A 24,026-nucleotide genomic window follows, 5' to 3' on the forward strand; every position below is an offset into this window, starting at 1 on the left:
TGCTGCGACCTAGTTTATGCTAATGAAGGACAGAACAGTGATTTTTCCGACCTTCATTAACTTGTTCTAGTGTGCACGGGCAATCTCCGCTCAAGGGCATTCGTTCCGATGTCAGAACGAATGCCTGTCGCTCCGGTGTGTACCCAGCTTTAGACTATAAACTTATTTGATAATTTTGTATAAATGTTAATATGCAGTGAAAATACTTTTACTCATAATAAAACCATATGTTTAAAATTGTTAAACCTAAAGACTTTAATAGTTAAAACACAACTTTATTATTGCATAAAAACATATATATAAATTATTGAAAGCACGTAAGTCCAGTATTCTGCAATCTTTTTGCTTCTGCTTTCGGTAAATATAGATGTGTATTTTCTAATCCAAACAATTTTTCATGAGTTTATGGTCCTTACCATCATATTTACATCATATATATCATAATATATGAACTATCTTTATTTCTGGACATGTTAATGGAGCTTACAATTGAACCAGATGGGCTACAGTTCATGGGTCAGCTGTATACAATTACAAAGTGAGCTGCTTTTAAACATAAGAAGCCCTACATTTATTAGTTTATATTGCTCAGTATTTTATGTAAAACAGTACTTTTACCAATGTTTAGATATTCCTACAACTAGGCCCATTTGCATCTGGCAAAACCATAATAACAATGTAAACATACCCCCACATTCCTAGAAAATAAACTGTACATGGTTTCCATAATAACCTCCTTGAATTCAAGTACATGTAAGCCATCCAGCCTTAATTAAATACTGTTTGTTAAATGTCTGTCTTTAGATTATTCCCATATTGCTTGCTTGCGGCAGGCCATCAGGAAGACTTTCATAACATCATAAGATAAGTTATATTCCAAGTCTTGGGATGTTGCCCCCTTCCTGTTATATGTTTAGCTGGGGAAAACGAGATGGGCTATAAAAGTATCAAGCATTGATTCCTTTAACTAAGCAAATGGTGGTTTTCCCTTGTCTGTGGCTTAATCAGTGGTTCCACAGTGGGCCTTTAACTTGCTGAATAGCCTCTCATTGGAGGAGTTGTGATATCAAATGGTTTGTACAGTTGTTTTGCAAAAAAGTTTATAGCTACACTGATACATTGTAAAGTGTACCCTTTTCTTCTGTTACAATATTGATTCTAATGCTGGCCATACAGCAGGACGACCCGCGTCCAGTGCGATTCCAGACACGATTTACCTTCAACCGCCTGGTAGCTCCTGAGCACACAATTTGGTGTATTTTAGACGCACAATGGGGGTAATTCAGAGTTGATCGCAGCAGAAAATGTGTTAGCAGTTGGGCAAAACCATGTGCACTGCAGGGGGGCCAGATATAACATGTGCAGAGAGAGTTAGATTTGGGGGGTGGGTTTGTTCAAACTGAAATCTAAGTTGCAGTGTAAAAATAAAGCAGCCAGTATTTACCCTGCACAGAAACAAAATAACCCATCCACATTTAACTCTCTCTGCAAATGTTATATCTGCCACACCTGCAGTGCACATGGTTTTGCCCAACTCCTAACAAATTTGATGCTGCGATCAACTCTGAATTACCCCCAATGTACATATCATTTGCATACGATCTTACAACCCACCTTATGCCTCACAAAAACACACAATCATATTACAGATGTGAGCTAAATTTACATAGTGTGCTGGCCTTCACTAGGGGGTACTGTATATAAAGCAGGCGTCATTTTAGCTCTGTGCACTTCTGTTTGCTCTGTGACTAGTGAGGCTTGGTTTTAGCCCTGCTTAACGCTCCACATTGCTAGCTACTGGGCTTTGCTTTGTTCTGCCTGGCATTACAAAGTGCTTTATACTGCTCTATTTCTTTTTTATCCACTAGGGATCACTGGAGTACTCTTGGGATATGGACGGGGCGTTAGCAGGGATAGGCACATTTAAACATTTAAATTAGTAACACTCCTCCTCCTCCATACTCCCAAGATACCTCAGTATTTCTCTGACGTCCTAGTGGATGCTGGGGACTCCGTAAGGACCATGGGGAATAGACGGGCTCCGCAGGAGACTGGGCACACTAAAAGAAAGATTTGGTACTACCTGGTGTGTACTGGCTCCTCCCTCTATGCCCCTCCTCCAGACCTCAGTTAGATTTCTGTGCCCGGCCGAGCTGGATGCACACTAGGGGCTCTCCTGAGCTCCTAGAAAGAAAGTATATATTAGGTTTTTTATTTTACAGTGAGACCTGCTGGCAACAGGCTCACTGCAACGAGGGACTAAGGGGAGAAGAAGCGAACCTACCTGCTTGCAGCTAGCTTGGGCTTCTTAGGCTACTGGACACCATTAGCTCCAGAGGGATCGACCGCAGGACCCGTCCTTGGTGTTCGTTCCCGGAGCCGCGCCGCCGCCCCCCTTACAGAGCCAGAAGCAAGAAGATGGTCCGGAAAATCGGCGGCAGAAGACTTCAGTCTTCACCAAGGTAGCGCACAGCACTGCAGCTGTGCGCCATTGCTCCTCATACACACTTCACACTCCGGTCACTGAGGGTGCAGGGCGCTGGGGGGGGGCGCCCTGAGCAGCAATAATATCACCTTGGCTGGCAAAATAACCACAATATATAGCCCCAGAGGCTATATATGTGGTAATTACCCCTGCCAGAATTCAGAAAAAAGCGGGAGAAAGTCCGCCGAAAAGGGGGCGGGGCTTCTCCCTCAGCACACTGGCGCCATTTCTCCCTCACAGTTCCGCTGGAAGGAAGCTCCCTGACTCTCCCCTGCAGTCTACACTACAGAAAAGGGTAAAAAAGAGAGGGGGGGCACAAATTTGAGGCGCAGTAAATGTTATAGCAGCTATAGGGGACATAATTCAGTTAGTCCCTGCATTATATAGCGCTCTGGTGTGTGCTGGCATACTCTCTCTCTGTCTCCCCAAAGGGCTTGTGTGGGGTCCTGTCTCCTTTAAGAGCATTCCCTGTGTGTGTGTGCGGTGTGTCGGTACGGCTGTGTCGACATGTTTGATGAGGAGACTTATGTGGAGGCGGAGCAGATGCCTATAAATGTGATGTCACCCCCTGCGGGGCAGACACCTGAGTGGATGGACTTATGGAAGGAATTACGTGCAAGTGTCGACTCCTTACATAAAAAATTTGACGACATGCCAAATGCGGGACAGCCGGCTTCTCAGCTCGTGCCTGCCCAGGCAATTCAAAGACCATCAGGGGCTCTAAAACGCCCACTACCTCAGATGGCAGACACAGATGTCGACACGGATACTGATACCAGTGTCGACGACGATGAGTCAAATTTAATGTCCACTAAGGCCATTCGTGGCATGATTGAGGCAATGAAAGAGGTTTTACACCTTTCTGATATAAACCCAGGTACGTCAAAAAAGGGTATTATGTTTGGGGAGAAAAAACTTCCAATAGTTTTTCCCCCATCTGAAGAATTAAATGAAGTGTGTGAAGAAGCGTGGGCTTTCCCTGATAAGAAATTGGTGATTTCAAAAAAATTACTAATGGCGTTCCCTTTCTCGCCAGAGGATAGGTCACGTTGGGAAACTCCCCCTAGGGTGGATAAAGCGCTCACACGTTTGTCTAAAAAGGTGGCACTACCGTCTCCGGATACGGCCGCCCTAAAGGAACCTGCTGATAGAAAGCAGGAGGCTATCCTAAAGTCTATATATACACACACTGGTGTTATACTGCAACCAGCTATTGCTTCAGCGTGGATGTGCAGTGCTGCTGCTGCTTGGTCAGATTCCCTGTCAGAAAATATTGACACCCTGGACAGGGACACTATATTGCTAACCGTAGAGCATATAAAAGACTCAGTCTTATACATGAGAGATGCACAGAGGGAGATCTGCCGGCTGGCATCTAGAATAAGTGCATTGTCCATTTCTGCTAGGAGAGGCTTATGGACTCGGCAGTGGACAGGGGATGCAGATTCTAAAAGGCACATGGAAGTTTTGCCTTATAAGGGTGAGGAGTTATTCGGGGTTGGTCTCTCAGACCTTGTTTCCACAGCAACAGCTGGGAAGTCAGCATTTTTACCCCATGTCCCCTCACAGCCTAAGAAAGCGCCGTGTTATCAGGTACAGTCCTTTCGAACCCAGAAAAACAGGCGGGCAAAAGGCGGGTCCTTTCTGTCTAGAGGCAGAGGAAGGGGAAAAAAGCTGCACCACGCAGCAGGTTCCCAGGAACAAAAGTCCTCCCCCGCTTCTTCCAAGTCCGCCGCATGACGGTGGGGCTCCACAGGCGGAGCCAGGTACGGTGGGGGGCCGCCTCAAAAATTTCAGCGATCAGTGGGTTCGCTCACAGCTGGATCCTTCAAGTAGTATCTCAGGGGTACAAACTGGAATTCGAGGCGCCTCCCCCCCCCGCCGTTTCCTCAAATCGGCCTTACCGACGACTCCCTCGGGCAGGGAGGCTGTACTAGAGGCAATTCACAAGCTGTATTCCCAGCAGGTGATAGTCAAAGTACCCCTACTTCAACAAGGACGGGGTTACTATTCCACTCTGTTTGTGGTACCGAAACCGGACGGTTCGGTGAGACCCATTTTAAATTTGAAATCCTTGAACACATACATAAAGAGATTCAAGTTCAAGATGGAATCGCTCAGGGCGGTTATTGCAAGCCTGGACGAGGGGGATTACATGGTATCCCTGGACATCAAGGATGCTTACCTGCATGTCCCAATTTACCTTCCTCACCAGGAGTACCTCAGATTTGTGGTACAGGATTGCCATTACCAATTCCAGACACTACCGTTTGGACTGTCCACGGCACCGAGGGTGTTTACCAAGGTAATGGCAGAAATGATGATACTCCTTCGAAAAAAGGGTGTTTTAATTATCCCGTACTTGGACGATCTCCTAATAAAGGCGAGGTCCAGGGAGCAGTTACTGGTCGGAGTAGCACTATCTCGGGAAGTGCTACAACAGCATGGCTGGATTCTAAACATTCCAATGTCACAACTGGTTCCTTCCACACGCTTACTGTTCCTGGGGATGATTCTGGACACAGAACAGAAAAAAGTGTTTCTCCCGCAGGAGAAAGCCATGGAGCTGTCTTCTCTAGTCAGAGACCTCCTAAAACCAAAACGGGTATCGGTGCATCACTGCACACGAGTCCTGGGAAAAATGGTGGCTTCGTACGAAGCAATTCCGTTCGGCAGGTTCCATGCAAGGACCTTCCAGTGGGACCTCTTGGACAAGTGGTCGGGATCGCATCTTCAGATGCATCAACTGATAACCCTGTCTCCAAGGACCAGGGTGTCTCTACGGTGGTGGCTGCAGTGTGCTCATCTTCTAGTGGGCCGCAGATTCGGCATACAGGACTGGGTCCTGGTGACCACGGATGCCAGCCTTCGGGGCTGGGGCGCAGTCACACAGGGAAGAATTTCCAGGGACTTTGGTCAAGTCAGGAGTCGTCCCTACACATAAACATTCTGGAACTGAGGGCCATTTACAATGCCGTAAGTCAGGCAAGGCCCCTGCTTCAAAACCAGCCGGTTCTGATCCAATCAGACAACATCACGGCAGTCGCCCATGTAAACCGACAGTGCGGCACAAGAAGCAGGGTGGCCATGGCAGAAGCCACAAGGATTCTCCGATGGGCGGAAAATCACGTACTAGCACTGTCAGCAGTGTTCATTCCGGGAGTGGACAACTGGGAAGCAGACTTCCTCAGCAGACACGACCTACACCCGGGAGAGTGGGGACTTCATCCAGAAGTCTTCCTACTGTTGGTAAACCGCTGGGAACGGCCACAGGTGGACATGATGGCGTCCCGCCTCAACAAGAAGCTAAAGAGATATTGCGCCAGGTCAAGGGACCCTCAGGCGATAGCTGTGGACGCTCTAGTGACACCGTGGGTGTACCAGTCGGTCTATGTGTTCCCTCCTCTGCCCCTCATACCAAAGGTGCTGAGAATAATAAGAAGGCGAGGAGTGAGAACGATACTCGTGGTTCCGGATTGGCCAAGAAGAGCTTGGTACCCGGAACTTCAAGAAATGTTATCAGAGGACCCATGGCCTCTACCGCTCAGACAGGATCTGCTACAGCAGGGGCCCTGTCTGTTCCAAGACTTACCGCGGCTGCGTTTGACGGCATGGCGGTTGAATTCCGGATCCTAAAGGAAAAGGGCATTCCGGAGGAAGTCATTCCAACGCTGATAAAAGCCAGGAAAGAAGTAACCGCAAACCATTATCACCGCATTTGGCGAAAATATGTTGCGTGGTGTGAGGCCAGGAAGGCCCCTACAGAGGAATTTCAGCTGGGTCGTTTTCTGCACTTCCTACAGTCAGGAGTGACTATGGGCCTAAAATTGGGTTCCATTAAGGTCCAGATTTCGGCTCTGTCGATTTTCTTCCAGAAAGAACTGGCTTCACTGCCTGAAGTTCAGACTTTTGTAAAGGGAGTGCTTCATATTCAGCCCCCTTTTGTGCCTCCTGTGGCACCTTGGGATCTCAATGTGGTGTTGAGTTTCCTAAAATCACATTGGTTTGTACCACTTAAAACCGTGGATCTCAAATATCTCACGTGGAAAGTGGTCATGTTATTGGCCTTGGCTTCGGCCAGGCGTGTGTCAGAATTGGCGGCTTTGTCATGTAAAAGCCCTTATCTGATTTTCCATATGGATAGGGCAGAATTGAGGACTCGTCCCCAGTTTCTCCCTAAGGTGGTATCAGCTTTTCACTTGAACCAACCTACTGTGGTGCCTGCGGCTACTAAGGATTTGGAGGATTCCAAATTACTGGACGTAGTCAGGGCCTTGAAAATTTATATTTCCAGGACGGCTGGAGTCAGGAAAACTGACTCGCTTTTTATCCTGTATGCACCCAACAAAATAGGTGCTCCTGCTTCTAAGCAGACTATTGCTCGCTGGATTTGTAGCACAATTCAGCTGGCGCATTCTGCGGCTGGATTGCCGCATCCTAAATCTGTGAAAGCCCATTCCGCGAGGAAGGTGGGCTCATCTTGGGCGGCTGCCCGAGGGGTCTCGGCTTTACAACTTTGCCGAGCTGCTACTTGGTCAGGGGCAAACACGTTTGCTAAATTCTACAAATTTGATACCCTGGCTGAGGAGGACCTTGAGTTCTCTCATTCGGTGCTGCAGAGTCATCCGCACTCTCCCGCCCGTTTGGGAGCTTTGGTATAATCCCCATGGTCCTTACGGAGTCCCCAGCATCCACTAGGACGTCAGAGAAAATAAGAATTTACTCACCGGTAATTCTATTTCTCGTAGTCCGTAGTGGATGCTGGGCGCCCATCCCAAGTGCGGATTGTCTGCAATACTTGTATATAGTTATTGCCTAACTAAAGGGTTATTGTTGAGCCATCTGTTGAGAGGCTCAGTTGTATTTCATACTGTTAACTGGGTTTAATATCACGAGTTATACGGTGTGATTGGTGTGGCTGGTATGAGTCTTACCCGGGATTCAAAATCCTTCCTTATTGTGTCAGCTCTTCCGGGCACAGTATCCTAACTGAGGTCTGGAGGAGGGGCATAGAGGGAGGAGCCAGTGCACACCAGGTAGTACCAAATATTTCTTTTAGTGTGCCCAGTCTCCTGCGGAGCCCGTCTTTTCCCCATGGTCCTTACGGAGTCCCCAGCATCCACTACGGACTACGAGAAATAGATTTACCGGTGAGTAAATTCTTATTTTTTTGTGCCTTCACCGGGGAAGGGCACGTTCTGGAAGTCTCCAAACTTTGCTTTTTAATTTTTCTAAAGACTTTTTACTTTCACAGTCCCTTCCCAGCTTATTAAGAAGCTTGAGTCCAGGACTGTGTGCTGCTGATGTGCAGCAGAGGCTTGTCAGCGCTCAGAGGAGCCCCGCCATAGACCTCCATCAGCCTTGGCTGTAGGAGCAGGACAGAGTTTGGAGAGAAGCCCCATCAGTGCTCCAGACCCCAGCAACAGGTACTCAACTGCCGCCGCTCTGTGTTTCAGTGTTCCTGTCTCTAGCGGTGGTCAGATCATGCTGCCGCTGCTCCGGGGTAATGGGACACTGTTGCCGCTATGTAAGTTGCAGTAGCTGTCTGTGTAATCTAATGCCCGGCGCCCGTTACCGCTTCCCACATTGTGCTGTCACGCCGCTGCAGGGAGCGGATGATCAGCTCACGCTGCCACCGCTCTGGGTGTCGGGGAGATTTTACCTGTAGATCAGGTTGAGACCGCTGTCCGGTGCCCGGTCTCGCTCCACACATTGCCCTGTCACCGCCGCTGCAGGGAGCAGACGGTCAGCTCACGCTGCCGCCGCTCTGGGTGTGGGGGAGGTTTTATCTGTATGTGCAGGGCTCAGGGTGATATGCTGCCCTGAGCCCGTCACCGCTCCCACGAGTCGCTGCACCGCCGCTGCAGTGAGCGGACGGTCAGCTCACACTGCCGCCACTTAGTTTCACTGCAGGGGTGTTAGTATCCAACTCCATCTGCCACTCTGCACTGGGTTATAGCAGTGGAGGAATATATATTTTGCCAGCCCCAGTCCAGCTAATCCCTTAAACTTAATAGGGAGGCAGCATGCACAGTGTGTGTTTAGGTTGTGCATACTCATGTGTTAGTGCTGTGTACACAACTAAGGGGCAAAACAGGCTATTAAGCCTATGCTGAGGATATATACACTGCTCAAAAAAATAAAGGGAACACTAAAATAACACATCCTAGATCTGAATGAATTAAATATTCTTATTAAATACTTTGTTCTTTACATAGCTGAATGTGCTGACAACAAAATCACACAAAAATTATCAATGGAAATTAAATTTATTAACCCATGGAAGTCTGGATTTGGAGTCACCCTCAAAATTAAAGTGGAAAAACACACTACAGGCTGATCCAACTTTGATGTAATGTCCTTAAAACAAGTCAAAATGAGGCTCAGTAGTGTCTGTGGCCTCCATGTGCCTGTATGACCTCCCTACAACCCACACAAGTGGCTCAGGTAGTGCAGCTCATCCAGGATGGCACATCAATGCGAGCTGTGGCAAGAAGGTTTGCTGTGTCTGTCAGCGTAGTGTCCAGAGCATGGAGGCGCTACCAGGAGACAGGCCAGTACATCAGGTGACGTGGAGGAGGCCGTAGGAGGGCAGCAACCCAGCAGTAGGACCGCTACCTCCGCCTTTGTGCAAGGAGGAACAGGAGGAGCACTGCCAGAGCCCTGCAAAATGACCTCCAGCAAGCCACAAATGTGCATGTGTCTACTCAATCGATCAGAAACAGACTCCATGAGGGTGGTATGAGGGCCCGACGCCCACAGGTGGGGGTTGTGCTTACAGCCCAACACCGTGCAGGACGTTTGGCATTTGCCAGAGAACACCAAGATTGGCAAATTCGCCACTGGCACCCTGTGCTCTTCACAGATGAAAGCAGGTTCTCACTGAGCACATGTGATAGACGTGACAGAGTCTGGAGATGCCAAGGAGAACATTCTGCTGCCTGCAACATCCTCCAGCATGACCGGTTTGGCAGTGGGTCAGTAATGGTGTGGGGTGGCATTTCTTTGGGGGGGCCGCACAACCCTCCATGTGCTCGCCAGAGGTAGCCTGACTGCCATTAGGTACTGAGATGAGATCCTCAGACCCCTTGTGAGACCATATGCTGGTGCGGTTGGCCCTGGGTTCCTCCTAATGCAAGACAATGCTAGACCTCATGTGGCTGGAGTGTGTCAGCAGTTCCTGCAAGACGAAGGCATTGATGCTATGGACTGGACCGCCTGTTCCCCAGACCTGAATCCAATTGAGCACATCTGGGACATCATGTTTCGCTCCATCAACCAATGCCACGTTGCACCACAGACTGTCCAGGAGTTGGCGGATGCTTTAGTCCAGGTCTGGGAGGAGATCCCTCAGGAGACCATCCACCACCTCATCAGGAGCATGCCCAGGCGTTGTAGGGAGGTCATATAGGCACGAGGAGGCCACAGACACTACTGAGCCTCATTTTGACTTGTTTTAAGGACATTACATCAAAGTTGGATCAGCCTGTAGTGTGTTTTTCCACTTTAATTTTAAGGGTGACTCCAAATCCAGACCTCCATGGGTTAAGAAATTTGATTTCCATTGATAATTTTTGTGTGATTTTGTTGTCAGCACATTCAACTGTGTAAAGAACAAAGTATTTAATAAGAATATTTCATTCATTCAGATCTAGGATATGTTATTTTAGTGTTCCCTTTATTTTTTTGAGCAGTGTATATTAGTGATGTGCACCGGAAATGTTTTGGGTTTTGTGTTTTGGTTTTGGATTTGGTTCCGAGGCCGTGTTTTGGATTCGGACGCGTTTTGGCAAAACCTCCCTGAAATTTTTTTGTCGGATTCGGGTGTGTTTTGGATTCAGGTGTTTTTTTTTTACAAAAAACCCTCAAAAACAGCTTAATTCATAGAATTTCAGGGTCATTTTGATCCCAAAGTATTATTAACCTCAATAACCATAATTTCCACTAATTTCCATTCTATTCTGAACACCTCACACCTCACAATATTATTTTTAGTCCTAAAATTTGCACCGAGGTCGCTGGATGGCTAAGCTAAGCGACCCAAGTGGCCGACACAAACACCTGGCCCATCTAGGAGTGGCACTGCAGTGTCAGACAGGATGGCAGATTTAAAAAATAGTCCCCAAACAGCACATGATGCAAAGAAAAAAAGAGGTGCAATGAGGTAGCTGTGTGACTAAGCTAAGCGACCCAAGTGGCCGACACAAACACCTGGCCCATCTAGGAGTGGCACTACAGTGTCAGACTGGATGGCACTTCAAAAAATAGTCCCCAAACAGCACATGATGCAAAGATAAATGAAAGAAAAAAGAGGTGCAAGATGGAATTGTCATTGGGCCCTCCCACCCACCCTTATGTTGTATAAACAGGACATGCACACTTTAACAAACCCATCATTTCAGCGACAGGGTCTGCCACACGACTGTGACTGAAATGACTGGTTGGTTTGGGCCCCCACCAAAAACGAAGCAATCAATCTCTCCTTGCACAAACTGGCTCTACAGAGGCAAGATGTGCACCTCCTCATCATCCTCCTCATCGTACGATTCCTCACCCCTTTTACTGTGTACATCCCCCTCCTCACAGATTATTAATTCGTCCCCACTGGAATCCACCATCTCGGGTCTCTGTGTACTTTCTGGAGGCAGTTGCTGGTGAATGACTCCACGGAGGAATTGATTATAATTAATTTTGATGAACATCATCTTCTCCACATTTTCTGGAAGTAACTTCGTACGCCGATTGCTGACAAGGTGAGCGGCTGCACTAAACACTCTTTCGGGGTACACACTGGAGGGGGGGGCAACTTAGGTAAAATAAAGCCAGTTTGTGCAAGGGCCTCCAAATTCCCTCTTTTTCCTGCCAGTATACGTACGGACTGTCTGACGTGCCTACTTGGATGCGGTCACTCATATAATCCTACACCATTCTTTCAATGGTGACAGAATCATATGCAGTGACAGTAGACGACATGTCAGTAATCGTTGGCAGGTCTTCAGTCCGGACCAGATGTCAGCACTCGCTCCAGACTGCCCTGCATCACCGCCAGCGGGTGGGCTCGGAATTCTTAGCCTTTTCCTCGCAGCCCCAGTTGCGGGAGAATGTGAAGGAGGAGCTGTTGACGGGTCACGTTCCGCTTGACTTGACAATTTTCTCACCAGCAGGTCTTTGAACCTCTGCAGACTTGTGTCTGCCGGAATGAGAGATACAACGTAGGTTTTAAATCTAGGATCGAGCACGGTGGCCAAAATGTAGTGCTCTGATTTCAACAGGTTGACCACCCGTGAATCCTTGTTAAGCGAATTAAGGGCTCCATCCACAAGTCCCACATGCCTAGCGGAATCGCTCCATTTTAGCTCCTCCTTCAATCTCTCCAGCTTCTTCTGCAAAAGCCTGATGAGGGGAATGACCTGACTCAGGCTGGCAGTGTCTGAACTGACTTCACGTGTGGCAAGTTCAAAGGGTTGCAGAACCTTGCACAACGTTGAAATCATTCTCCACTGCGCTTGAGTCAGGTGCATTCCCCCTCCTTTGCCTATACCGTAGGTAGCTGTATAGGCTTGAATGGCCTTTTGCTGCTCCTCCATCCTCTGAAGCATATAGAGGGTTGAATTCCACCTCATTACCACCTCTTGCTTCAGATGATGGTGGGGCAGGTTCAGGAGTGTTTGCTGGTGCTCCAGTCTTCGGCACACAGTGGCTGAATGCCGAAAGTGGCAAGCAAATCTTCGGGCCACCGACAGCATCTCTTGCATGCCCCTGTCGTTTTTTAACTAATTCTGCACCACCAAATTCAATGTATGTGCAAAACATGGGACGTGCTGGAATTTGCCCACATGTAATACACGCACAATATTGGTGGCGTTGTCCGATGTCACAAATCCCCAGGAGAGTCCAATTGGGGTAAGCCATTCTGCGATGATCTTCCTCAGTTTCCGTAAGAGGTTGTCAGCTGTGTGCCTCTTATGGAAAGCGGTGATACAAAGCGTAGCCTGCCTAGGAACGAGTTGGCGTTTGCGAGATGCTGCTACTGGTGCCACCGCTGCTGTTCTTGCTGCGGGAGGCAATACATCTACCCAGTGGGCTGTCACAGTCATATAGTCCTGAGTCTGCCCTGCTTCACTTGTCCACATGTCCGTGGTTAAGTGGACATTGGGTACAACTGCATTTTTTAGGACACTGGTGACTCTTTTTCTGAGGTCTGTGTACATTCTTGGTATCGCCTGCCTAGAGAAGTGGAACCTAGATGGTATTTGGTACCGGGGACACACTAATTCAATAATTTCTCTATTTCCCTGTGAATTAACGGTGGATACCGGACACACGTTTAACACCACCCAGGCTGCCAAGGCCTGAGTTATCTGCTTTGCAGCAGGATGACTGCTGTGATATTTCATCTTCCTCGCAAAGGACTGTTGGACAGTCAATTGCTTACTGGAAATAGTACAAGTGGTCTTCCGACTTCCCCTCTGGGATGACTATCGACTCCCAGCAGCAACAACAGCAGCGCCAGCAGCAGTAGGCGTTACACTCAAGGATGCATCGGAGGAATCCCAGGCAGGAGAGGACTCGTCAGACTTGCCAGTGACATGGTCTGCAGGACTATTGGCTTTCCTGTCTAAGGAGGAAATTGACACTGAGGGAGTTGGTGGTGTGGTTTGCAGGAGCTTGGTTACAAGAGGAAGGGATTTCGTTGTCAGTGGACTGCTGTCACCCAAAGTTTTTGAACTTGTCAATGACTTCTGATGAATGCGCTCCAGGTGACGTATAAGGGAGGATGTTCCTAGGTGGTTAACGTCCTTACCTCTACTTATTACAGCTTGACAAAGGCAACACACGGCTTGACACCTGTTGTCCGTATTTCCGTTAAAATGATTCCACACCGAAGAGGTGATTTTTTTTTTTGTAATTTGACCAGGCATGTCAATGGCCATATTCGTCCCACGGACAACAGGTGTCTCCCCGGGTGCCTGACTTAAACAAACCACCTCACCATCAGAATCCTCCTTGTCAATTTCCTCCCCAGCGCCAGCAACACCCATATCCTCATCCTGGTGTACTTCAACAGTGACATCTTCAATTTGACTATCAGGAACTGGACTGCGGGTGCTCCTTCCAGCACTTGCAGGGGGTGTGCAAATGGTGGAAGGCGCCACCTCTTCCAGTCCAGTGTTGGGAAGGTCAGGCATCGCAGCCGACACAATTGGACTCTCCTTGGGGATTTGTGATTTCGAAGAATGTACAGTTCTTTGCTGTGCTTTTGACAGCTTAAGTCTTTTCATTTTTCTAGCAGGAGGATGAGTGCTTCCATCCTCATGTGAAGCTGAACCACTAGCCATGAACATAGAACAGGGCCTCAGCCGTTCCTTGCCACTCCGTGTCGTAAATGGCATATTGGCAAGTTTACGCTTCTCATCAGACGCTTTTAATTTAGATTTTTGGGTCATTTTATTGAACTTTTGTTTTTTGGATTTTACATGCTCTCTACTATGACATTGGGCATCGGCCTTGGCAGACGACGTTGATGGCATTTCATCGTCTCGGCCATGACTAGTGGCAGCAGCTTCAGCACGAGGTGGAAGTGGATCTTGATCTTTCCCTATTTTACCCTCCACATTTTTGTTCTCAATTTTTTAATGTGTGGAATTATATGCCAGTAATATATATCAATAGCAATGGCCTACATATATACTGGTGGTCAGCAAAATTCTGCACTGTCCTCCTACTATATATACTGCGCACAACTACAATGCAGCACAGGTATGGATGGATAGTATACTAGACGACACAGAGGTAGGTAGAGCAGTGGACTACTGTACCGTACTGCTATATATATACTGGTGGTCAGCAAAATTCTGCACTGTCCTCCTACTATATATACTGCACACAACTAAAATGCAGCACAGGTATGGATGGATAGTATACTTGACGACACAGAGGTAGAGCAGTGGACTACTGTACCGTACCTCTATATATATATACTGGTGGTCAGCAAAATTCTGCACCGTCCTCCTACTATATACTGTGCACAACTAAAATGCAGCACAGGTATGGATAGATAGTATACTTGACGACACAGAGGTAGGTAGAGCAGTGGACTACTGTACCGTACTGCTATATATACTGGTGGTCAGCAAAATTCTGTACTGTCCTCCTACTATATATACTGCGCACAACTAAAATGCAGCACAGGTATGGATGGATAGTATACTTGACGACACAGAGGTAGGTAGAACAGCGGACTACTGTACCGTACTGCTATATAATACTGGTGGTCAGCAAAATTCTGCACTGTCTTCCTACTATATACTACAATGCAGCACAGATATGGAGCGTTTTTCAGGCAGAGAACTTAGATATTTTCAGCACACTGAGCACAGATATTTGCAAGCACACTGAGCACAGATATTTGCAGCACACTGAGCACAGATATTTACAGCACACTGAACACAGAAACTGAGAGAACGCTGCACGTCCTCTCGCTATCATCTCCAATGCACGAGTGAAAATGGCGGCGACGAGCGGCTCCTTATATAGAATACGAATCTCGCGAGAATCCGACAGCGGGATGATGACGTTCGGGCGCGCTCGGATTAACCGAGCAAGGCGGGAAGATCCGAGTCTGCCTCGGAACTGTGTAAAATGGGTGAAGTTCGGGGGGGGTTCGGATCTCGAGGAACCGAACCCGCTCATCACTAATATATGTATAATGTGTGTGTGTGTGTGTGTGTGTGTGTGTGTGTGTGTGTGTGTGTTTTATAATGCTTGATTGAAGTAAAACACATGCTGTCAATGCCATTTTAAAATTACGTCCTGTTTCTTTCTACAGGAATTTGGTCCTACAACACATGGCCACTGGAGGGGGCAGGGGTGTTAGTAGGGTTTTCTTCAGAGAAACACATACTTAACAGAATATAGGGGCCGATTCAGATCTGATCGCTGCTGTGCGTATGCACCGCAGTGCGCAGGCACGGCAGGCCGCAGTGACGGGATGGTGTGAAAAAGCGATCGCAAGGTGACTGACAGGAAGAGGCCGTTTGTAGGTGGCAACTGACCATTTTAGAAGAGTGTCCGGAAAAATTCAGGAAGGAACAGGCGTTTGGAGGGAGTGTTTCTGACGTCCGCTCCGGCCCGGATCATTGCACTGGAAGAGTAGGTCCTGGGCTGTGCAGAGACTGCACATGCGATCGCACCCCTGCACAGCTATTTTCCCCTCCCCCTGTAGACAGTGACTACCTGATCGCAGGGATGCAATAAACGCACCCTAGCGATCGGGTCTGAATTATCCCCATAGTGTGTACTACGGTGTGGAGCACTCAGGCACACTTCGGTTATTTATTTATTTTATAACTCAGTCGTGAGGCCTGTTGTTTCGCTACATTACTGTCTGTCTTAATGTATGCATAATGACTGGAACAAGTGTGTCTTGTACATACAGGTCCACATAAGGACCTCTTCTTGAGCGGATGATGGCAGGTGTGATGGCTGATCTGAAGTCACAGTTGTAACCGCTGCACAGAAAAAACGTGAGGCATCTAAGTCTGTTTCACAGTAATGCCGTCTAAGAAGCCACAGGGCTCAGAATATTTCTAGAACTTTGCAGGGTATACAAAAATTCATGTATAGTTCAATTACTAAAAGTGGTTTTCAGTTGTCTCATAATTTACCGATTTCCTTGGTGTTACATTCTGACAATTCAGTGCCAGACCTGAATATCTCAGAAAACAGATGAGGTTTTATTAAGTCCAGAAAAACGCTTTTATATGCAAAGCGATTTCTGTCTAACTATCCTTTCCCACTATGATAACTAACTGGGAAATGTCGCCACCAGTGAACTCTTTAGTTTCGAAACTTTCAAATAAGTATTCTAGTCCCAGCTGCAATGACGCTTAAAGACCTGTCACAGTGTAAGCTGAAGGCCCTGCTAAAGTCCTTTTATACAGCAGCAGAAGTGTTGCTTAGACTTGTTTTAGATGGAGTTTGAGCTAACATGGTTGTAGTTGCATGGGCGAAACAGCTCAAGTTAGGCCTACAACAGGGTCATTCCTCAGACCAGTAAGTTCTTGGATTTCAGCCTCTATTATTGCGGCCCATCGGGCGCTTTGGTTACGGTCTTGGCAGCCCGAGTCTGATTTGTAACAAGGAATAGAGGCGTTGCCTTATGCTGGCAATATGTTATTTGGTCCTTATTTTGAGAAATTGGATTTCTCAGGCTACTGGGGGAAAGTCTGTTTTCCTACCGTTTGAAGCACCAGTTCCTAAAAGGAAAAAGGACCAGCGTTCAAATCCTTAAGACCTTAGTCCTTTTGAGGCTGTGTGCGAGAAACAACCGTACAGAGTAGAGGACATGGTTTTCAACAAACCACTATCCGTCGTCAAAACACAAAGCCAGCAGACAAACCAGTAGCATGGCAGGCTTCTAGCCCATCTCGGATCTTCAGTTGTGGGAGCATGCCTTCAAATGTTTCACTTGGCGTGGTTTCAGACATCCACAGATGGGTGGATCCGCAATTTTGTGTTCAAAGGTTACAAAATGGAATTAGATGGTTTACCACCGATGCGGTTTTTCAAGACAAGTCTGCCTGTCAGCAGACAAGAAGGCAGTTCTGCAGACCGCTATTCAGTCTCTCGTAGATTCAGCTGTTTCATTTAGGTTCCAGTACACTAGCAAGGTCATGGATTTTATTCCAATCTTTTTGCAGTACCGGACAGCTCAGTCAAACCGATATGGAACCTAAAGGGGCTCAATGTCACTTACTACAGATTCAAGATGAAATAGCTGGGGTCAGTGATTGCGATCTAGAACCACAGGAATTCATGAATTCACTGGATCTCAAGAATGTGTACTTACACATTCCAATTTGGCAACCGCATTAGGCGTACTTTCGGTTTGCAGTACAGCAAAACCATTATCAATTTCAGGCACTATCGTTTGGCCTCTCATCAGCGCCTCGGGTATTCACAAAAGTGATTTCTGTGATGATTGCTCATCTCAGGTCTCTGAAAGTGATAATATTTCCGTACTTAGACAACCTTCTTATCAAGGCTTCATCTCAACAAATACTCTTTAAAAATGCCTTACTGACGTACAATGTCTTAGTTTAGCACGGTAGGATTGTCAATTTAAAAACAAAACAAAAACAAATCAAGCCTTGTACCGTCTCAACAGATTCAACAGATTCAATTCCTGGGAATTATTCTGGACACGGTAGATCAACAAATTTACCTTCCAAAGGTAAACGCACAGAGTATTCGTCATCTTGTACAGTTAGTGATCAAACTACGTGCAGTCTCGGTGCACTTGTGCATTCGACTGTTAGTATAGATGGTGGCATCTTTCCAAGCACTCCAGTACGGAATATTTCAGTCCTTTTCAGCTAGATTTGTTCACACAGTGGTCGGGCTCTCATCTACAAATTCATCAGATGGTGCGGTTGTCTCCAAGGGCCAGGGTATCGCTACTCTAGTGGCTCCAAATACAAAATCTTACCGCGGAATAAATGTTCGGAGTCTGGAATTGTATTTCTGACGACGGATGCAAGTCTCAGAGGTTGGGGAGCAGTGGTCCTACATTGTCAGGGTCTGTGGTCAGACCGAGAACGATTGCTGTCAATAATTGTCCTGCAACTCAAGCCAATTTACAACGCTCTGCACAGGCAGTTCACATCCTCCATTTTCAGACTGTTCAGGTTCAGACAGAAAATGCGTCAGCAATCGCATACATCAACAAACAAGGAGGGACTCGAAGTCGCATGGCCATGCAAGAAGTTGCTTGAATCCTAAATTAGGCCGAGCATCGCAAGGTGATATTATCAGCAGTGTTCATTCCATGGGTAGTCAACTGGGACACAGATTATCTCAGTGTCAGGATTTTCATCAAGGGGAATGGGCTTTACATCCAGAAGAGTTCCAGATTTTAGTCCAGTGGTGGGTTTACCGACAGGTGGATCTAATGGCATCTCGCCAAAATAATTAGACACCCAAATATGTGTCTAGAACAAGAGATTTAAAGGCAGTGTTTCAGAATTAAAGGGGGGGAGTCCGAAGACGGATGTGGGCGCTGATTAAATCAAATGTTGAAAAAAGTGAATTGATATTGTTTTTTATATTTTATATGATTTTCTGAAAAATACTAATCACCCTTCTGGCTGCCCACAATGGTAGACCTGGGTATCCACCGTACTAGACAGAAGGAGAGAAAAAATAATGTGGGCGCTCGGAGGGGATAGTAGTACAACGGCTGCTGGTTTCATAAATATATAAATTTATTTATTGGTAAAATGATTCTGACAAATAGACACTAAATGGCTGAAGTGCCTTTACATTACATATACACAATTAAATAGAAAATAAAAAAATAAATTAAAACATTGATTAAAAATGAATGACTGTGTCCTGGGCCTCAGAACTTGCTGGTATTTAGACACCACCCCTAATAAGTGTTAGTTTTCTTGCATGCATAAGCCAGCTGTTAATGGCTATGGGGGTTAGTGCATAATTAGCTCAAAATGCATTTTGAGGGAGAAGAGGCTAGTTAGTATTTATAGAGCCTGTTGATACTTCACCAGTAAGAGCCGATAAACGAAGTGTTCAGTGATGTGGCTAGATATCATATGAGCCAATCCCACGTCTGTCTCGTGTCCGTGAAGCTTGTTTGATCCACGCGCTGGTTTAGTAGCCTAACCGCTCAGCGGCGGTTCCCTTTGATAGGGCCTGTTGTGGATGGTGCGGTGTGCTGTCAGCTAGCACTGGGCCAGGGTGGGGACAGAGACAGGGAGTCAAACGTGCAAGTCCTGGGTAGCAGGGGACGCTGTGATGCCGCGTTCCGCGGCTTCCGGGTTCGGGGCTTCCGGCTGCGTTCCACAGTCGTAATTGGTCACCTAAACAGGTGACCAATTAAGACTGTGGAACGCAGGTGGAACGCAGCCGGAAGCCCCGAACCCGGAAGCCGCGGAACGCGGCATCACAGCGTCCCCTGCTACCCAGGACTTGCACGTTTGACTCCCTGTCTCTGTCCCCACCCTGGCACAGTGCTAGCTGACAGCACACCGCACCATCCACAACAGGCCCTACCAAAGGGAACCGCTGCTGAGCGGTTAGGCTACTAAACCAGCGCGTGGATCAAACAAGCTTCACGGACACGAGACAGACGTGGGATTGGCTCATATGATATCTAGCCACATCACTGAACACTTCGTTTATCAGCTCTTACTGGTGAAGTATCAACAGGCTCTATAAATACTAACTAGCCTCTTCTCCCTCAAAATGCATTTTGAGCTAATTATGCACTAACCCCCATAGCCATTAACAGCTGGCTTATGCATGCAAGAAAACTAACACTTATCAGGGGTGGTGTCTAAATACCAGCAAGTTCTGAGGCCCAGGACACAGTCATTCATTTTTAATCAATGTTTTAATTTATTTTTTTATTTTCTATTTAATTGTGTATATGTAATGTAAAGGCACTTCAGCCATTTAGTGTCTATTTGTCAGAATCATTTTACCAATAAATACATTTATATATTTATGAAACCAGCAGCCGTTGTACTACTATCCCCTCCGAGCGCCCACATTATTTTTTCTCTCCTTCAGTGTTTCAGAATTGGGTGCGTTGTCAAGCAAACCACCGTATCTGGTGTTTCATGATGACAGAGCGGAACTTCAGACGAATCATGCTTTTAGTATCCTGTATTCATATAATTCAACCAATCGTAGTTCCTGTTTTTTTCAGAAGGTACAGGAACTCCAAAATTTTTGGATGTGGTTCACGTGCTTCGCATTTATGTAGCCCAAACATCAACAGTACATAAAACAGATACATTGCTTGTTCTCTAGGATGCAGTCAAGGTAGGTTGGCCAGCTTCCAAACTGACCTTGGCTAGATGGATTAAGCTGAACATTCGTCAGGCTTAATTTCATGCTAGTCTACGACCGCCTGCATCTATTTCAGCACATTCCACGCGTTTTGTGGGACCGTCATGGGCAGCAGGTCGTGGGGGGGGCGTCCACGACACAACTTTGCCGTGCAGCTACATAGTCATCAGTGCACACGTTTGTGGCTTTTACAAGTTTGATACTTGTTGCGGCATCAGCATCTAGCTTTGGCCGTCTAGTGTTACAGGGAAACCTTGGTACATCCCAAGAGTACTCCAGTGACCCCTAGTGGATGAAAAAGAAAATAGGATTTTGGTACCAGATAAATCCTTTTCTTTGAATCCATAGGGGGCACTGGACGCCCACCCAGAGCAGTTTCACCTGTCGTGTGGTAATTTCCGTTTATCTTATAGAACACATACCGGCTTATTTGATTGTTACAGTGATTGTCATCTGTTGTCCTGTCAACTTTCTAGTTGTCCGTTATGATATAATATTATATGTATTTCTCCATTGTTCATCCTCTCTTTCTCTTCTGTTCGGCTCAGCAAAGAAACACTGAGGCATCTTGGGAGTATGGAGGGAGAGGAGGGTTACTAATTTAAATATTTAAATGTGCTTATCCCTGCTAACGCCACGTCCATATCCCATGCCCCCTATGGATTCAAAGAAAAGGATGTATCTGGTAAGTCTCAAAATCCTATTTTCCTGTGCTCTATCCTGCATTCTTTGGTGATAGATCCCTGTCGCTATGGCGTTCTGATCTCCTATGCTGTGCTCAAGCTGAATGAGGAGAGGGAGAGAGTCCAGCATAGGAGGAGGAGGAGGGAGAGGTCCTGCTGGACCAAGGATTGGCTACTAGAGAGGGATAGTCGATCTTTCATGCCCCTGCTGCTGGAAATTAGGGAGAATAACCCAGAAGATTATTGCAACTTCCTGCGAATGGACGACGCCATCTTCCAGGAGTTGCTGCTTTTGGTGACACTCTATATCCGGAGGCAGGACACCAAGTTTCGGAGGGCCATCCCTGCTGAGGAGAGGCTTGTGGCTATGCTGAGGTATCTGGCTACGGGACAGTCGTTTGAAGACCTCAAGTTTGGGACCCGCATCTCCGCTCAAGCTCTGGGGAGCATTATCCCTGACACCTGCAAGGCTATCATCAAGATGCTGCAGTTCCGTTATTTTAAGTTAAGTAAAAAAAAACACAGAACACACTTTATATAGTGAAACATGAAACATGTTTTATTATTTTATTTATATATATATATATATATATATATATATATATTAACCTCAGTGAAAAAGTTTAACTAAATTGAATATAAATATATGTAGAAAATGCAACAAATATGTAATATTTGTAAAACATGCCCACAAGACACATTTTTTGTTTAATAAGGAACTTTGGTTTGCAAAAAGCATGTACAAGTATCCCGATCCCTGATAAATATGGGGCGGTATGCTGCTCGGTGGTTTTGACACAGATTTCAGGATGGAGAACCAAAACACATGCTGCAGGTGCAACCTCGATGGTCCTGGCCCCATTGAGTTGCACATGCAGCATGTGTTTGGCCTGGGCACCATGCAGCAGACAGCCCTATACTCATCAGGGATTAGGATACTTGCAGATGACTGGGGGGACATCACAGTGCAAACTATTCTAGACTGTCCTCAGATTCCACAAAAGTAGAAAATACACTGGGGTTGGAGGGTGGTGGAACAGGTTGGTTGGAGGAAATGGGTGGTGCAGCAGCAGGTTGGTTGGAGGAGGTGGGTGGTGCAGCAGCAGGTTGGTTGGAGGAGGTGGGTGACGGAGCAGGTTGGTAGGAGGAGGTGGGTGTTGGAGCACATTGGTAGGAGGCGGTTGGTGGGAGACCAGGTTGGTAGAAGGAGGTGGGTGTTGGAGCACGTTGGTAGGAGGCGGTTGATGAGTGGGCCGGTTGGGGAGCTGACTTGTAGGGGGGGGGGGTGTCTAGTCAGGCATTGGTGCAAGGTATGCCCTAGGGTATGTTTGGGTGTAATAGTAGGGGGGTGGGGAGTGGAGGGGAGGAACAATGGGGCCGGATGTTATGCTCGTCTCTATAATCAGGAGACAGTTGCACCATTTAAAAATGAGCTTGGATGTCAATCATTCAAATAACAATCTCTATTCAGTGGCCATGGCCCTATGCGCATTGCTGACTTGTTCCAAATGCCATCTACATGTTTCAGTTCGTAGATGTAGGGAAGAACAGCCGTTGCTCTGATTGTGACTCATTTAAGAACAAGGTATTCTACGATCGGCTCACCACCAGGAACCTGCATGTGCCGTCTAGAGAGGCAACAAAGCACAACCTAAACTTTGTGTTCGTTGCAGGCGAGGCCTTTGCCCTTCATGAGCATGTCATGAAGCCTTTCCCGCAATGGGCCCTCAATAAAGAGAAGCAGGTCTTCAATTACTAGCTGTCTCGGGTGAGGCTCATTGTAGAAATACCTTTGGGATCTTGAGCAACCGATTCCGGATCTTTAATACGGCAATTAATTTGAAGGTGGAGAAAATTCATTATGTCGTCACTGCATGCTGTGTCCTGCACAACTTACTGCAGAAGAAAGCCACTCAGCTAATGACAGTGGTCACGGGTGTGGTGGATGACCCAGAACATCGGGAAGAGGTTGCTCAGTTCCTCTCAGTGGCAGTACCACCAATGTCCGAAACCGGGTCTGATCTGGCCAAAAAGGCCAGAGAGTAATATATAGCCTACTTTAACAGAGACGGTGCGGTGCCGTGGCAGGCGGAGTGTCAAGTTCTGTCTAGTTTGTGTTCCCGGAGGGGAAGCTAGTGGGTCAGTGGAGACAGGATGGAGAAAACGAGGAGGCCGGATAGTATTCCTGCACATGTGCGCTAAGTTGTTTATTAAACAGTTTTTAACAGATAGTATGGCAGCAGGAATACTTGATGGTAACAGAGGATATGCAATAATGAATAAGTAGTAAAGAAGTTGAAAGTCTTATGGCAAAGTCTGTATGGTATGTAACAATCGATCAGGGGATCGATGTATCGGTTTGGAAACCGATGGTTCCTGGATCATGGAACACAGCAGGGATGATGGTGAGAATAGCAAGCCAGGTAACAGTTGCAGGAGACAAGTGTTGAAATCCTCAGTGCAGGTTGAATAACACTGGCAGCTTGCAGGCTGATGAACAGGTGTAGATAACGAGATGCACCTGGAGGAAAGTCTCTACTGCAGAGGGCTGGAGCACACTGTAGCTGGTAAAGGTATGAAGCTTGATCACAGTTACCCGGGTTGCTGGTGCTTGCAGTTCCACAGCAGTACAGGACCAGACTGGAATGTAGAGTAGATTCACAGAGGAACTGGAGAACGGAGCCAGTGACACAGGTCAGAGGAATGACACGAAGTCCAAGGCAAGGACTGACTCTCCATGCTGCTCCTGATATACCCCCCGGTCTGCAGGTATTGGCTGGGAGTGAATGGGGAGGTGCGGCCAAGCTCCGGATTGGCCGATGCGAAGGAGCTGATGGAAACTGTCATGGCGGCGCCCATGCCGCGGCCCGGCGGGAACGCGGTGTGCATGCACGCCTGCTGACAACAGGAGTGTCCTAAGGCCCAGGATGACGTTTGGCAACAAGGTGACCAGTGGCAGCGAGACATGGGAGCCCCAGACAGAG

The 24,026-nt window shown here is 47.1% G+C and overlaps 1 protein-coding gene across 4 annotated transcripts in view; it reads left to right on the forward strand.

The window, feature by feature from the left end:
• KATNIP (katanin interacting protein) overlaps positions 1-24,026 on the forward strand; it is a 465,431-nt gene that overhangs the window by 100,277 nt on the left and 341,128 nt on the right. The window lies entirely within an intron of this gene.

This window comes from Pseudophryne corroboree, chromosome 7 (genome assembly GCF_028390025.1).
Source record: "Pseudophryne corroboree isolate aPseCor3 chromosome 7, aPseCor3.hap2, whole genome shotgun sequence".
In the NCBI taxonomy this organism is placed as follows: Eukaryota; Metazoa; Chordata; class Amphibia; order Anura; family Myobatrachidae; genus Pseudophryne; species Pseudophryne corroboree.